The 18445-nt window shown below is 41.3% G+C and overlaps 1 protein-coding gene and 1 long non-coding RNA gene across 8 annotated transcripts in view; one reads left to right on the plus strand and one right to left on the minus strand.

Annotated features, from left to right (window-relative positions):
* Positions 1-18445, minus strand: part of MITF (melanocyte inducing transcription factor) — a 654150-nt gene that overhangs the window by 239869 nt on the left and 395836 nt on the right. The gene's annotated exons all lie outside the window — the stretch shown is intronic.
* Positions 17729-18445, plus strand: part of LOC138259175 (uncharacterized) — a 124570-nt gene continuing 123853 nt past the window's right edge. The window contains exon 1 of the long non-coding RNA XR_011198662.1: positions 17729-17823. This is a non-coding gene — a long non-coding RNA (uncharacterized lncRNA). The remainder of the gene's footprint in view (positions 17824-18445) is intronic.

Below are 18445 nucleotides of genomic sequence, written 5' to 3' on the forward strand. Positions count from 1 at the left end.
CTGGTTGTTGCAGTCCATCCTTTAGGCAGTTGTGACCTCCAACTCTAGTACCTTTAGGCCAACACACCCTCTTCAGGTAATCACACGTTTTATAAATAAATAAATAATTTTGACCTTTAAATGCATGGTACTGCTAAACACAAGTTCTGTATCCCATCACTGAGCATCAATGTAAGAAATTGGATTATTAATTGGGGTGGATCACAAGGAATAAGGCCACACACCTGTTTTGGTAAAACACAGTCTCAATAATTTTAACATGGATTCAACCCCCTGGTAGCTATGACACAGAGCAGAAAAGCTTAAGTTAGGAAAATGTATACTCTATTTACCAGTTACAAAATAGTTAAAAAGTAATAACTAAAACCAATTAAAACCCACAGCGAAATTAGAAAAACAGAGAAAAATGTAATAAGTAAAATGACCCCAAAATTACAAAAAGCCAATAAAGGGAAGCAGGGATAGGATTTTTTAAATATTTCAGGCAAACATACCAATCAGTAGTATGTACAAAGGAAGCCGGGTAGTGGTGGCAAGTAAGGGGCACTTCCCAAATGTGGTGACGGTATGAATGCAGGGTTTTAGATAGAAAACTGTAGGTGCAATGCGGCTGAGTATACTCCACTACCCTAGAGCGTATCTAGGTACGTACTAATCAGTAGTCACTGTTTGACTGGGACTAGGCATGCTCTCATGCTGCTCAAGTAGGAGCGTGGTTAAATATGCAATGATCTACCACACGTAGTCTCTGAAACAGAGGTTGAAATCATACAGTCTGGCAATATTGCAGGCTGTATCTGCCAAAGACCTCTCGAAGACAGATAGACAATGGATGAAGTTCTGCTGAAGCTGCTGGCTTTGGCAGGAAAACCTCAAAGTGAGAGAACTTAAAATATCACAGCCACAAAGTCCTTACGTCAGATGGATACTTTTTACACCTTCGTCCAGACACGATTTTGTCTTTAGACTTTGTTTTTTCTTTGGAGCTCAAAATCCATCAGCAGGCAGGTCTGAAGCTGTATCCAATGAAGTCTCAATTAAATCGGGCACCATTGCACAAGGCCATTCAGGTGCTCTGAAGGTCCTGGAAGTCCAAAAACGTTCTAAGTCTTAACACTTCAGAGTTTCCAAAGCAGCTCCTATTACTCACTCTAAAGGCTCCCAAGACCTAATGGACAGAACTTAAGAGTAAGGGCTTACTGAAGCAGGGGCCACTTGCGTAATCCAGTTCAGGTCCAGTTGCTACTGGTCAGATGCGCACTTTAGGAAAAATGCTTCTTGCTAAGTCTTGTGTTCCTTTAATCACACAGAAGGTCAGCCAACGGACCCTTGCAAGTCTACTTCTCAGTACTGTTTACAAGTAGAAGCTGGTTCGACCCATTCTGGTGTCTGCAGAGGTCACAAACAGCAGGACCAGTCCTCCTCAGCTGCAGGTCAAGAAAGTGTTCTGATGAGCCCTTAGTGAGGTGCTGGCTTTGTAGGTTTTACTAGCCAGCTGATGGGGGTGACTCCTGAACACTTCCTAATCAATAGGAAAAACGTATTCAAGAGAAACCTTTCCTGCATGTACAACATATACTGTTTGCCTTACTGCAATCTATCCCAGAGTGCACTATTCTGGGGCCACTCCAAGATGGCAGAATCTCTCTGCCCTTGAAGGCAGCGAATGCTAGCCATGGGTGTGTTTAGGGAAACAGGTAGCCACCTCCTCCTCCCCAGATACACTCAACTAGTTGGGGACCAACTCCCTCTCTGACTAGGCTGAATTCCAACTGGCACCTGGTCGGTCTACAAAATAAAAGGCTTTTCATACCCAGATCTAATTTACACTTAATTATAAATGGGCATGCCTCAACTGGATCACTTTCAAATTAATGCCCCAGCTGCCCTTCCTGAGCTGTTATGTGTCACATTTTTTAAACCTGAGTCTTAATGCGAAAAGGGCCTAACCAATTGTACCTTCTCTGGGAGCTGTTTTCACACCTCATTAGTGGAAGCACTGGAATGACACTGGCAGGGCACAATGCATGGTTATACATACATATATAAAATGACAAAAAGTATATGCAATTATATTCACAAACTATCTCTCCTAAGAAGGGCTAACAATAATTATCACAGTGCAAATCTTCTGTAACCACAGTTTGTCAGAGGACGTAACCAAACCAAAACCCTTGACTACTAAGGTAACATGTGTGATTCAATTTAACAAAATACCCGTCTGTAAGCCTTAGTACAAAGTAATAACGTTTAAATGCCTATAGACTTTAACACATTCTTTTCATAACAAATATGTCAGGCCTACTTACTTTATCGTGACTTTCCATAACAATCAGGCCTGTAACCTATATCACTGGCTTATCACTATAACCAACTCAGACCTACTATGCTGAGCTTAAGCTTTGCCGCCACAAGTCAAATATCAGGTATAACATAATAAAATTACAAATATCTATAAAATTATATCTGTCTAAACAATAACAAATTTCTCTTGTGAGACATCTTCTATCGACACAGTTTGTATGGCTGGGTCACCAACACCAACCGTTGTCTACTAAAATGATCTGTGAGATCCAAGTAACAAAATATCCCTCTAGAGGCTTTAGCACAGTGAAATGATAATCCATCCTTTAAAGCATATTGCCTTTATTTAACATATGCTTTTCAAATAAGTCAGACCTATTAGCTTTGTCATAACATTTAATAATAAACATATAAAACTATATATTCTGAGGAAGTTTGTCTCAATGAACAGTTAAGGCCTATAACATTTACCATTGGCTTGACATCATGACCAACACGGACCTATTCAAGTGCACATAAACTGGCAACAATCATGCATACCATTATATAAATACAAATATGCAGAAAATATAGTTTGCAAAACAATATACAACCCCTCTTAACAGGGCCTAACAAGAATCATCACAGTTAAATCACCCAGGATTGTCAGAGTGCATAGCTAACACCAAACCATTGCTGACTAATTTGTGAGTTACATGTAACAAAGGGCAAGATGTAGCAATTTCCCGATTTTGCGAATCGGAAATTGCGAGTCGGTGCGACTCGCAATTTCCGAGTTGCAAAATCGGATGCAGAACGGTGTCTTAGGCACCGTCTGTGAATCGCAATGGGGTTGCAAAGACCCACCTCATTAATATTAATGAGGTGGGTCGCATTTTGCAACCCCATTGCGATTCCCTGCACTCACAGGGATGGTGGCCTGCTGGAGACAGCAGACCTCCATGTCTGTGACTGCTTTTTAAATAAAGCAGTTTTATTTTTTTTGTATTGCAGCCCGTTTTCCTTAAAGGAAAACGAGTTGCAATACAAAAAAATAACGAAACCATTTGGTTTTGTTTATTCAGAGTAGGCAGTGGTCTATTGGACCACTGCATGCTCTGAAAAAACATTTATGGCAACATTCACAAAGGGGAAGGGGTCCCACAGGGACCCCTTCCCTTTTGCGAATGGGTTACCACCAGTGTGACACTGGTGGTAACTGCGAATTGCTTTGCGTCCGCGGTCACAAAGCAATTCTGCATCGCGGTGCGAGTCGCAATAGGAAGGGGACCCACCTTCCTATTTGCGAGTCGCATTCCCATTTTGCGAGTCGGTACCGACTCGCAAAATGGGAATGTGCATCGCGATGCGCGTTTTGCATGGCGTAAACTGCGATTTTCGCAGTTTGCGCCATGCAAAACGCTTACTACATCTGGCCCAAAATGCCTTGCTAAAATCTGTAATGTGATGTGATAATCTGCTCTTAACCTTGAAGATCTGTTGGCTTTCACAAATGCTTTTCACAATAAATAAGCAAGTCCTACTGCCTTTGCCATCATTTTAAATGCTAAGCAGAGCAGACCTATGGCATTAGAAGTAACTTCTCCCAGTTCACACATCAGTCCAATAATTTGTCTCCTTAAGAGCATAAGCTTTTCCAAAATGGAACAGTCATGCAATTGCAAATGCATACAAAATTATGGTTGGCTAAGCACAATATTCTCTCCTAAGAGGGCCTAACAAGGATTGTCAAAGAGAAAAGCTATATCTGTGGTTTGTCATGGAGGTTAATAAACACCAAAACTCTTGCCTACTACAATAATCTGTGAGTTCATGTAACAAAATCCTCGGCAGGCTTTCATATAGAGTGGCAACAAATCACCCATAAATGAACTGACAGCATGTACATAGAAATGCAAGTCTACTGCATTTAATGTAACATTTCATATTAAACAGATCAGGCCTATAGCCATTATTATTTGCTTGCTAAAATAACTAATCCACTCCTGCTGTGCTGAATATAAGCTCTCCCACAAGGTAAAATGTGCAATACAAGCACTATTTTCAGTGGAGGCAAACAACTTTGGCTCTCTACACCAGTAAAACATGTGCCCCTCTTCACCACCATGTGGGCAGAGCCTAAGCCCTTACTCCAGCAAGCTCTTTTTTAAGTTGATCACAAAGTCTGGCGATAGCTGAGCTGCCAAGACAAACATAAACATTGGGGACTTCTATATATTCACATTCATGGAGAAATTTGCTATGTACGACTCTCACTGAAAGCCAGTAGCGCGAATATTACATTCTAAATTCTAGCATTCACTGCCTGTATGTCACAACAGTAAAAAACTAAAATTGTCACAAGAAACTTCAAAAAGGTGGCAAAAGACAATATTTTGTTCGTCAAAACTGTTTTTATTTAATTTTTATAAACAGCATATTACCAATCAAATACAAATTAGATCTCCCACAGGAGTTCGAGGAGCAGGAATAACTGAAGAGTGGGTGGTGTGGATAGGCAGAAGAATACCAACCATTTTTTACTTGGATTGGAATACGAACGTAAATGCAGACTGTGATAATAGTTGGTGATGGGACATCAGGTATGTTTGTTTTAACATTGGGGTAGGCCAGGGGAGGTAATGCTGAGGGTGGTTTGATAGGATGGCAGGATACCTGGTATCCTTTGCTTATGGGAGGAACAGATGGGAGGAAAAGCCCAGGGGTTGATATGGGGATGACAGGATACTTGTGTGTAACAGAGGGCAGAGAGCTGAGGCAGGTGAGACCATGTAGTGTAAGCCCCTCGTGATTCATCTATCCATCGTTTCTACGTGCATAGATGTAGGAAGCAGGGGCTGATTAACTGCAGGGTATAAATAACATTGTAGAAGAAGAGAGATGTTTTCACCTCTAATTACAGACTACTGGGGTTTTGGTCTCAGCTATTTGATATCACTCAAAATCCGCTAGTGAAAACAATTCCATTATTCACAGTTATCCTCTAGATTTCTATGTGAGGTTTATCAATTATATTGTCATCAACTACTAGAGTATGAAAACTGACAGTACCTCAGTTCCCTTGGCACACTTGAGGCCAAGCCATCACCCAAACTGCAAGGTTAACCAGTCCTGTGCTTGCAAACAATGACATACTGGCCTGCTGGGCTTCTGTTAAGGATATGGTACAGAGCACAGCAATGTTATTGGACACTTGCATATTGAGTGGTCATGCACACCAACTCCGATAGTCTGGATTTGACCAGTCAGGTATATATTAATGCCTCATGTGATGACGAAGTGGCTCTTAAACGAGAGTTCAACTTCCTTATTCCAGTTCTTCTGGTTTCTTATGGAAAGTATCTTTACATTCCCAATTTGACAGCCTTCTGTTTCCAGCTTTTCAGCATTCTCCTCATCAACATCGGTTACTTGTTCATGGCGGAGCCTGCTGCATACTCCTCCAAAGCTCACAACTCCAGGCTTTAGGTACAGTTCACTCTTGATGCTCTTGGCTTTTTGTGGCATCCTTCAAGTATCAGCTTCCTCTACTCCTGACCATCTGCCCTTGCTGCTCCTCGCCCTCAAGGACATCCTGCAGTACCCATGCCCTCTCAGCTACTTAATCTTGATGGGCTCCGCCACACCCCTGTTGCTTCGGGTAGATCACACATGATCTAATTATGGTTCATTGTGGGTGAAGCCCCCCAACCATTAGCTCTCTGCTTTCAGGTCCTCCCTACCATGCACTTGTTCATTCAAATTCCCACCTATAGCCCCAGTTTCACTGCTACTTGCTATTTGGTTTCCTTGTTCTTGTCCGTTTGTGAGAAATATCAGGTGAACACTTTGCTGAATTTATTCCAAGACTGCCATAAAGATATATTTCTTGAGATTATCAAAGGAATATCAAGAAAACCAACATTAAGATCATTACAGAAAGACTGCCATATAGATAGATATATTCTTTAAGAAAGACCAAAGAAATACAAGGAGCAGACAATTCTAATGGGTCCAAAGATCCAGGGGAACAACCAGATACATTGGAGGAAGGGAATAATTTCTAGTGGTATAGCACTGCAATTTAGGTCTACTCTGTTCTTCCTCCTGTTGATACAATTGGTTTCTCGGGCAGACATCAGCCCGTAGATCCAAGTCCTTTTTTTCCATTCCCTTTTCATTATATGCCCTTTGTCACCCCTCATTTTTAGCAGGGTGAGTAAAAACTCAAGAAGGTATTTGAAGAACTTTCTTCTTACTTCTGAAAGGTCCTGGACATCTCAACACTGCTCTCAGAAGGATGTCATAGTGAAGAGTTAGTACTTTAAATAAAAGGGAGCCACCATCTTGTATGCATGTAAATCATAGTTTTGGAAACCTTTCATCAAAGTGACCCACTTCATTTAAATACTGCTTGATCAGGCCTCACCTGAGTGACCGCACTGTCTCTGATGTGAACAGTAACGCACTATTAGCCACCAACACCCTGAGAATATTACTAACCCAACCAAAATGCTGTGTTTAACAACCTTCAGATGTAAATGGGCATTTTGTAAGCCAGGAGGACAATCCCACCACAACATTACCTGATCTTCTGTATTAATAAAATCTAGAATGCAGATTTAGAGCATTTTTAACATAATTAGGTTACAGTAGTAGGCACCTCAGAAGCAAAGGCAGCTTTCTTCTACAATTTTCTTACTCTGAACCTCACATGTCCTCCATCAGTCGTTCTCAGGAGCTCTATTAGCTGTAACTCTGTCTACAGAAATCAGATAATAGCGGTCCTTCGGGCGTGTCTAAGGAAGACTGGGTCAAATTATCAGCCCTGAAGAAAGAGTTTATAAAAACAGTACTTCATGGGACAATTATGACCGAATATCTTAGGGCTAACATCTCACCTCATGGTTTGATTGTTACCAATGTTCCCAGGATCTTTTTACAAGATTTACAATTCTGTACTGATTGGGCACAAATTTCTTGGAAGTGTACCCGTGATTGGTTGATTCTAATCATTAACACTTCAAAACGTTTGGCTGATTCGATCACCATTCAGATCTCTATGATTGAAACCTCCATAAAGACTACAATACAACTGTCCCAGTTTAAAACTCGTTTGGCAGAGATGAACTCAGATTTGAATGAGATTAAAGAACAACTAACACAACAGAAGATATCCAAATTACAAAAAGATATCAAGCGATTTAGTAGGGAGAAAGTCTATCCTTACACAAAACAAGATTTTCAATCGGTAGGAACCTCCGATACTTCCGATGACTCGGACAGTTCACTACATAGACCTCGGGGCTCACATCCCAGCTCCAGTTCAGATGAATGGAGCAGTGATGAAGGCCGAAAATCTTATCAGAATCGTCAGGTCCCATTAATGAATATGACACCGACTTTCCCATACCATCAATTTCCTATGTGGCAACAACCGCCATACCAATTTTTCCAACCGCAACCCCAGTTTGGTTTCAATCCTTTTTTAGGGAGAGGCCGGGGCAGAGGCAGAAACAAAAGAAGAGGCAGGAACGTGCACTGGGCCCAGGAAGAACCACAAATGGTGACCAGGAGCCGCAGTGCGACACCAACAAACAAACCTTAGTGGTTAACCTGTCTGGCACCATACTATCCCCCTCTGAACTGTCAGTTTTGGAAAAGGGCTTAGGTTTTGTACCTACCCCAAAAGAAGACCAGTTCCGGCTAAATTGCGAAATTTCAGCAATGTTTAGGAAGGTACGTTTACACTTCTTCTTTAAGGATCGTATGCCCTCGATACCCCTGGGTGATACGAATTTAAGGAATCCGTCATCCTTCATGCCTCCATCCACTTCTGTTCCAACAGAAGTTCTAACCTTTGAGAAGGCGATACGGCATGAATTACAGCATCTTTTACCTACTCGTCCTTTTCAGAATATGTCTAGATTAGAAAGAACAGCCATTAGTTCTTTATCTTCGAATCCTGACATTACCATCAAACCTGCGGATAAAGGAGGTGCTATTGTGATACTCGATACCACCTTCTATAGACAAGAATGCCTGAGACTCCTAAGTGATGATACATACTACGAACCTATTAATGTTGATCCTACAGCCCGCCTTCAACACATCATTCGTGGAATGATTAGCGAAGCAGAATTAGCAGGTTGGATCACACAACAGGAAGCCAAATTCCTTGACACCAAAGAACCTAGGGTGCCATACTTCTACTGTCTCCCCAAAATTCATAAGGGCACCCCCCCTCCAGGCCGACCGATTGTATCAGGGATAGGATCCCTGTTGGAACCTCTCTCCAAATTTTGCGATTTCTTCTTTAAACCTATTGTACAACAAACTTCCACTTTCCTAAAAGACACTAAGGATACTCTCGTCCTTTTAGATCACATTAACACTACAGGCTTAACGGATATGTTAATTTGTCTTGACGTTGAAGCCCTATATACTAACATACCCCAGGAAGCTACACTTACAGCAGTACAAGACACATTGATGTCCACTCCCTGGACTCGCAATACCCCCATCAGTTTTATAATGCAATGTGCGAGCCTGGCCCTTAAAGAAAATTTCTTCCAATTTGAAGATAACTTATATCACCAGGTACAAGGTACATCTATGGGCAGCACTTTTGCACAGAGTCTGGCTTGTCTGTATATGTACACCTTCGAACAAAACAACATACTGGTTCCTACTCAACCCTTCTTTTCCAACATCAGACTGTGGCGTCGTTATATTGACGACATACTAGTGGTTTGGAAAGGAGATGTGGATCAAGTTAAAGCCTTCATCCAGTGGATTAATACTCTTGATGTGCATCTTCGCTTCAGTGCTGAATATTCTGACAAAGAAGTTTCCTTTTTAGAACTACGGATCATACTTACAGATGGAGTACTACATTCATCCATCTTTCACAAACCCACTGACAGGAATAGTCTCCTGCTCTACGACAGTCACCACCCTAAATCCTTAAGGAACAATCTTCCATTCGGCCAATTCTTAAGGACAAGACGTAACTGTTCTGATTTGGCTGATTTTCATACACAGGCAGATATTTTGAGTCAAAAACTTAAAGAGCGGAACTATCCCAACTCTGTTATAAAACAGGCTAAGAAGAGAACTAAGAATATCCCAAGGGATACATTGCTAGCCACCAATGTCCGAGAACCACAAACCAGACTGACATGTGTCACTACCTTTACTCCTCTGAGTAACCGTGTCAAGAAGGTCATTTTGAGACACTGGAGTATCCGGAACAGTTCGGGAGAATCCCTAGAACGTCCTCTTTTTGCTTTCAAAAGAACTCAAAACATTAGAGATTTACTAGTCCATACCAGACCTGTTGTGCCAAAACCTAGAGAATTGATAAAGACACGTTGGCTGGGGGTCAGGGGACATCATCCTTGTGGTGGGTGTAATGTTTGCTCACTTACCACTACCACCCAAGAATTAGATTTGGGAGAACCCTATACCTGGCAGTTAAGGATACATACCAATTGCCGTACTAAGAATTGTATCTACATGATCACTTGCCCGTGTAAACTACGATACATAGGGATGACCACTAGGATTATCAAGATTCAGATAAATGAACATCGCAGTACTATTAGATGTCAGAGGTCCTCCACAAAATTGACGAAACATTACATTGATTTACATCACACCCCTAATGATCTCAGGTGGGTTATACTTGAGACCATCAGAGACCAAAGAGAATCCACAAACCGCCTTTTTGAAAAAGAGCAACGTTGGGTCTATCGACTTAAGACACATATTATAGGACTTAATGATGACATACCATGGACAGACTTTGTGCATCGATCATGATTAAGGAATCTCTTGACCAGGTTTAAGTACACTCACTAATGGTTGTGGCTATTCCATCTATTTCCATAGATTTTATGCTTATTTAAGTCTGAGCAATTTGCCTCTTAATCCCATTCTTTTTCCGACACATATATTTGAACCTTAGTTCTGTGTCTTTTAAATTGGTTTTCTGTAACACTAAGATGGCCGACCCCTTTCTTCCCTTTTTTTGGGGGCTTACATGATAGAGTCCCTCTTTAATTTCTATCCCACTGCTGGACCTAACACAAGATGGCCGCCATTTCTGTCCTCTTTCTATGCTGAGGCTTGAAGATATATAGCCCAGCCTACCGGGTGCTCTTTCCTATTCCAGGAACACCGAGACGGGGCAGGTGATGCCGCAAACTTCGGACAGGTCCCAAGTAAGTGGATGGTAATATTGTTGGGTGTTTAGATGGGAATCCTTAGGATCATTTCACGTTACTTTGGGAAAAGGCAGTTATATACCCTTTGATTTGGTCCTTTGTTGTTTACACGCATTTCCCACCACGAACATTCGTGTGTAGACACCGCCGCTGCATACTTGGCTACAGCGTTTTTGAGCACGTTATATATACTTATACATATATGTGTCTATGACATTCCTTATATATGCTGTTAACATCTGCAATCAGCACACCACGTATTTTACGTTTATTTGATGTTTTCTCAGCTAAGTGAACTTTAAAAACCTGGTCAGTCAGAATATGTGTAGCATCCTGCTACATTTGATTATGGGACACTTGAATGTTTGGCAAACGCTATATCCCTCAACTTCCCGGTATTACTGTTTTTGTCTTTCTCCCTAAATACAATCAGAAAATTGAACTCACGCATTTAGCTCAGTAGGACCTCCGTTACTTGGTGCTTTACCTGATGCGGCCCATCCACTAGTATGAGGAGGGTAAGCATTTATTTCATCATTATTTTCACATTGATTTACACGTTGATCCACAGTGGGCATACTTCACCTATGTGTGGATTTGCACAGAGCACATTGCTGTTGATATTGTGCATGTGAATAATGTGTTGTTCTTTTTGTTTGTTATGCTTCTCATTTCAGGTCCCTGCATTGTACTAATATTCCTTATTATAGGTTATATTTACACATAGGATTAGGTAGTTTAGGTCCTGAAGAATCGCGTTAGATCCATAGGACATCAATAGCGAGAAACATGTTGACCTTCTGGTGAATCGTACAGGGGATCCTGTGCGTACAATTCCTAACCTCAAATTGAGTGAGGAAGTGAATAATTTTTTGGGGAGCGTAGACCTTGTTCTTTTCTCTCCCCGCTCTTTGGTTTTAATCATGACAGTGGTTGGATTATTTAATAAAATTTGCCTAACCTCTAGTTATTTTTAAATAGAATTTTTCCAATCCTATACCCTATTCTTTCTAAACCGGGCGTATATCTCAAAAGATCTCTGGCAAAGAGCCCCCCTTGAGGGGCCCGTCAGGCATTGCAGCGCCGGCCTGACGTGGAGCAAAGCCCGAGGATGAAGCATGTCACCTTTGGTGAGTGAGGGCTCTTGTTCCAAAATAATTAATTTTCCAGGGACCTGGCTTTCTTTCTTCTTTCTTCTCTCTTTTTTACGATCTTTTCCTTAGATCAGGACCCAATGTGGTTTTCCTGATTATACTTACGTTGTGGAACTGTGTATACCTTGTTTTTGTACAGTAATCAGAACCACAGTGGCTCTTGTATCATTATGTTATCTAATAAAGACTCAACCGTGCAGTGTATATCTTGCCACAAATCCCTATTAAACCATAGCGTTGGCACACCGCCCTCCCATTTTACTCTTCAGAACTGATCCATATTCAATCATGAATTCTATTATTTTCCTCCATTCTTTCCTCCAATCATCATCCTTTTACACTCTACCCTATTTATTTCCTCTCCTCTAGTCTAAAAATTGTGTCCTATACTTCTAGCCTCCTCTCCCTCGTCATACCCTCCCAATGACCTCACCTTATGCTCCCGTTCCCCCAGGGCGTTACTCCCTCATTTATATATCTTCATCCTACGCTCCCCATCTATTCACCTTTCCCACTCCCACCTAGTTCGCTAATACTAGTTTTGTATAAAACTCTGAGTCTCATTTAGTGTCAATCATAAAGTGAATCTATGCCTTTGATGACCATGGACTATACATTTGATTTTAAGAAAATGAAAAAGTGGAAAGAGTAAATGAAGGGTTTGGGAAGGTACACCTTATACACAACTCAGTATCTCAATGTGGTTTGCAGTGTAACACCGTGGTGGATGAAGATTCTTCTAAACAAATGTCAGATATGTTGCATGACTTCCTTTTTTGATGCTGCTTTCCACCATGAGTATTACAATGCACTATCATATGATGATGTAGCATTAGATTGCTTTTGGCGTTTTCTGTAGCAAGCCCAAACATGGTTGATCTCCCACCTACTGCACGTCACTTCCTGAAACCTTGGCACAGTTGACAAACTTTAATCCCCTCAAGGTCAATTTAATGAGTACCTTTCAGTTTGGTAATAATACTCATTATCCAAACCCATAATGACAACTGGTGTTGCTCGCTATAAAACATTATTAACATTACAAGACACAGAATTTAAACAGGTGTTTGTCTGACCCTTACAAATGTAATCACCTCATCTGTTACTGTTGGTCATCTAATCACTCATGCGTATTCCTTCAGCTAGTTTTGATGATCATATCACACACGGCTTCGTACAAAATATACATAAGCATGTATACCCAAGATAGTGCAAAAGCAATTATAGGGCTATACGAATAAATCAACATAGGCTTAAAAATGCTTTCTATATCAACCGAGGGGAGGAGGTGTCAACGTTTCAACCTAAAAGCATTTGTCTGGTCTCCTCAGTACACTGTCATCTGTCTAAAGCACCTGAGCTACGTATACATACATGCAATTCAAGAACACCAATGTGACTGTTGAAAAACGCAGGAACACAAGCATCTTTCTAGTTACCAGGTGAGATTTAAGAAGGATTGTTCCTGTGCAAAGCGATTGTTGTGGTTTGGAGTCATTACACAGTTTAAAGTATTAGAGTTCCATCTAGGTCTACATAGCTCAGGTGCTTTAGACAGATGACAGTGTACTGAAAGACCCAACAAATAACTTTTGTCAAAACGTCTAAACCACCTCTTCTCAGTTCAATTAGAACCCATTGTTTAAGCCTATGTTGATTTATTCGAGTAGCCTTATGACTGAATTAGGTATGTATGTATATTCTTGTAGATATGATCACATTGTTTAGCACAGCATCATCTGCACCATTGTTTCACTGTATATTATGCACTTAAAACGTTTTTTAAATGAATAATGAGATTGCTAAGAGAAGAGCCTTGTGATATATTTTACTTTAGAATGTGATAGGTTCAACAAAACTAGCTGAAGGAACTTGCATGAGTGAATAGACTACCGAGGAGCAACACACAGGGGCAGCTCCTTCATCAGCACCGAGGAGCATCGCCCACCCCCCCCCCCCCCAACGCCAGCTCTGAGAGCTGCAAAACCTTTACAAGGAAACTATAATAAACAGTGATTATTATTGTTTCATTGTAATGGGGCGTGGCCATGGGATGACAAGTGTGAAGGGGAGTGCACAGCACTCCCCCTCAGAGCACATGTGTGTTTGGCCAGCCATCTCGGGCTGACCAAACACACATACACAGTAAGCTCTCTCCAGCCTAGCAACATAGTTGCTGGGCTGGAGTGAGCCTGCACAGGCTCCCTGCAGCCTGGCTGAGCGCTCCCAGACAATCCTGACGCTGTTCTGAGCAGAGTCAGGATTGGCCTGCAGCATGCTGATGAGACAAAGGAGCGGCGGTGGAGCACAGCGCTCAGGTATGGTTTTTTTTATTTTCTTTTAATTTTTATTAATATTCCCCTCCCCTGACACCCCCCTGTTTCCTCCCCCACACCACCCCCTTTAACAGCCACGAGCCGCGACTGACAAAACACGAGGTGATCACTTGAATTAATCTCACTGGACAATTGTTTGAATATACATGTTCACCCTAAGCCCTGTTGGCATACAGGGTTGTTCTTGTTTTGTTTACAGGACCCTTAACATAACCATGAAATCAGATATTTCCACATTTTTGAGACTTTTGAACACACAAGGTTTCTAGGTGGCACTTGTGGCACTCCATCAGGAAAGTGAAGCATTTTGACCAGGGGCGGCTCCTCCGTTAGGGCAGAGGAGCGTCGCCCCCCGCCAGCAGCAGGAGCTACTAAACTTTCACAACGAAGGGATACTAAACGCTGTGAAAGGGGCAAGGCATCTGGGATGAGGAGCTGTGAGTGAGTGCTCAGAACTCCCTCTCACTGTGCATGTATGTTTGGCTGGCCGTCTCGGGCCAGCCAAACACACATGAGCTGTAGGCTCTCTCTAGCCAGGCAACACAAGCCAGGGTGCTCCCAGCCAACTGGTGCAGGGCAGGCTGAGAACCTGTGCCGGTGTGCAGACAGCAGGGAAGAGAAGCGCAGGACGTTGTCAAAAAGGTAAGTGCTTTTAAAAAATATATATATATTTAATTTAATTAAATTTTAGGTCCCCCTCCCCAGTCGCACCCGCCCCGCACCTTCAGAACGAAGCGAGCCGCAACTGATTTTGACCTTGCTATATTTGTCAGCTCATTGCACAGTTAGATCAGTCTTTAATCCTCAAATATCAGTACAGCAGACAACGCTGTACGATCAAGCTCACAGGTAAAACAAGCACTGGAAAAGACAACAAGTCTTGGGGTTGGCCTCCCACCTTTTGACTTAGTCTAAGCTTTTGCCATGCTGCAGTTGGCTAAATAAAAATGTGAATGACACAACAACAGATCAATGGATGATGTGGCCAGCTGAAAACCCCTATAAGTATATTATAGATATAACTTAAGTAAAAACAAAAAAGTCTTGGATAATGCCAGAGCTAAAAATAAAGACGCAAGGAATTACTTCACTGTATATATTTGATTTCTATCAAAATTACCAACTAAAGACACCTCCAACGCCTCATCAAAAACTTGCATTTTTAGGTTGTGGAACTGACATACCTATACCAACTACTGCCAAACCTGGCCTCTCGGATATGTCCCACCATAAAAAATATAGATATGGACAAATAGAGTATTTTAAACTTTTACTTTGCACATCTGTAGGGCACAACTGACTGTGATCCAAAATCTGCACGCACAAAGCCTCCAAAGGGAACTTCATGTTCCTTTCTGGCTTGATGAAAAAATGCTCAGCTGTTTCATACATTTCAATAAATATGTTCAGAATGGCATCTGATTAAGATCTGAAGCGGCTTTGGCACAATAATGCTCTTTACGGAACTCAACATCATACATAAATTAAAGAAGAAGAAGAAAACATTTAATCATTTCAATAAAAAAAGATTTTTCCCCATTTTATAACAACTTTGGTGCACATCAACCACGATTCCCTACTGCTATTACACGGTGCAGGTTTTGTAAACAGCAGTGGAGCCCTTGTAGGGTTAAATAGGAATGACCTCAAGATGGTAATGTTTTGCACTGCCTCCCAATGTTTTTTTTTAATCGAAGAGTCACTGCATGATTTTCTGGGTCCTTTGAACAATGTCTCAGCTTTTTACGATCTGTTGCTTTTGCACGTGTATGGTTTCCACATACTTAGGGCCACTGGAATTAGGCAGCAGGGGAGGACCAAGTTATGTGGCAGTGTTCACTAAATTATGTGGCAGGCGTCACTAAATTATGCGCCCAAAAACAAATTATGAAGGATAATGCGGCACATTTTTTAGTAGCATTACTTCATTATTTTGTCCTGTGTACACGTTAACACTGCCTGGGCAAAGCTTTTTCCTCAGTAGTTCCAGATTAACACCTAAACAGAGCAACATGCAACTCAGAAGTGACCACTCAATATTTGTCAAGGACTTCCCACTGTGTGGCAACACGCATTGTTGCCTTTTTAGTAACTTTTGATCGTTTGAGCTCGAAACAATTTTTGGTTAAAATGCCAAGATTATGCAGATGTTGGATTATGTGGCAAATGCATCTAGTCCATGGTAAAGCAGAAATCACCACAGCGTCGCATAATTTCAGTGGCCCTGCTACTAGATGTAAGTGTAATTTTCAAGAACACCTCTACATAAATACAGATGGAACAGGTATGATATGGTACAATGATTTAAAATGAAAAATGCTGAAACCTAAACATACACTGATTCTGTATTATTTTACTTCATTATATAATTGTAATCCAAAGCACTGTACACGAGGTCAGTACAATGAAAGGACGACAAAAAATCAAGTCCATCAAGCCAGCGCTAAGTCTAAGACAGGATGGCCAAGCAACGGTGAGCAAACAGGAAGAAGAGGACAGCTAGAAACACAGAATGAAATCAAACAAGATAAATGAGGAGGCAGAAGAAAACGATAGCATTTGAAGGAAGCAATATTTCAAACAGGACACAACAAAGGTTTAAAAAAGGCATTTCAGGGAATTAAAAAGGAACTAAACGTTTGATTTTTGTGAATGCTGAACAGTGGGAACCGATAGGATTTAACAGTGGCAACCTTAGGGACAAAATTAAGGGAATAAGTAAACAAAGTTAAGGTTACTGGCCAACGCAGAGGAAGAGTTAGTAGAAGAACAAAAAATAACAAGGTGGTATAGGAGAGGAGGAGTGAGAAGTAAAAATACAATCTCAGCCATGCTAGTGTTGAGCTCTAAAAAATGAACGGCCGACAAGGTTTCGATAGCAGAGAGGGAGGAAGAGACTCGTTCCTGGAAGGGCACAAGAAAGGAAGGAAGAAAAAATGGAGTCAGCATTTAAGTGCCACGCCAAACCATGTGAAGAAATAATAGTAAAACAGAGGGGAAAAAAAGTGAACAAAAAACCGAGACCTACTTAACCACAGAGTGAGAGCAGAAATAGAACCTTTTCAGCAGACAGTATAAGTTCATGCCATTACCTATAGCCAATTGTCTAAAGCCAATGAAAAAGAACAGATTCAAAAATGCGAGGCTCTTCTCTTTGAAGAAAGGGGCGACACTTCTTGATAAGAAATAGGTCAACACTGAGGAAAAGAACAAAGCGTGGACAGGAGGAGCGGCATTGGAGAGAGAGGGAAAGACAGGGTTTATTGAAAAAACGTTTTTCATAATTTAAAGATGAGAAAGGACTGGATGTACTAAGCAGCCCCACTAAAGACCCAGTACTTCCAGTTTATGATTATCCAGATTTCGAGGTGAATTAAATTATTGTAAAGGTTCAGAGATATGTTGATGTGGGGAGTATATATGGAGTGATTGGGTCATTGTAGAGATTTGGCATTATAGGTGTTCTAATGGGGGTGCTTAATGCTGGGACGTTAGTGTTTTAGCACCTTGTCAAATATATAATGGATGGTTTGCCAGGATTTTTTTAAATTACTGGGGCATTCCTTAAAATTGTTTGGGGGTTGGGAGGGCTGAGAAAACCTCAGGTGGGCAAACCAAAGCTGTGTACTTTACTATACTTAGGAGGATGCTGAGAAGGTCAGTATCAGTAACTAGAGAGATGGCATGTTTTCTCTAATTACTTTCAGTCAGTCATTCACTTTTTTTGCAGATTTTCAAAGCATTGGTGAGATCACATATGCTGTTAGTGGCATGTCATTGGAAGACTGGTTTGCCCCACTGTGCCAGATGGGTGGAAAGCAGGTAAGACTGTGGGGAAGTGGTTCCCTTGTTTGGATGTGTATGACTTGAGGAGATGACACCGAGAGTATAACTTTTCTAATTTCTTTGCATTCTGCTCAACACAATTGAATTTATGGTTTAACATTCGTAGTGGGCTGACTTTCTTGCTATCTTCTGGTTGTGTCCCTGTAGAATTTCATTTGGTTTCTAGGACATGTAGATGTTTCCTACAATTTGTTTCCAGGTGGCTCATCAGGTAGCCTATTTGAAAGCTGTTGATGTTAGTGCTGCAGCGACCATCGAGGAGGGAGCAACAACAATATGCCCGACACACTAGGCTATGAGTGGTGTTTTTTACTTTGATTTTCACAGCGACGTACAAAGGGTGGTTTTGAAGAAGGTACACCAGTAAACCCCCTAACAATAATTGCTCTTGGTTAAGGTTGTGTTCTGTACATACTTTGGGATCAGGGTGTTTTGATATCCAATTGACGTGGTGGTGAACTTCCAGTATTGCATGTGCTTCTGATAAAAGTATTCATTTCTTTTGACCTGGCGCATGTCCTTTCACAGGTTCTAATAAGAGGCTTCAATATGCTGGAAAGGTATATTTTATGCCACTTGTAGCTAATTATTGGAAAGA

This window comes from Pleurodeles waltl, chromosome 9 (genome assembly GCF_031143425.1).
Source record: "Pleurodeles waltl isolate 20211129_DDA chromosome 9, aPleWal1.hap1.20221129, whole genome shotgun sequence".
Taxonomy (NCBI): Eukaryota; Metazoa; Chordata; class Amphibia; order Caudata; family Salamandridae; genus Pleurodeles; species Pleurodeles waltl.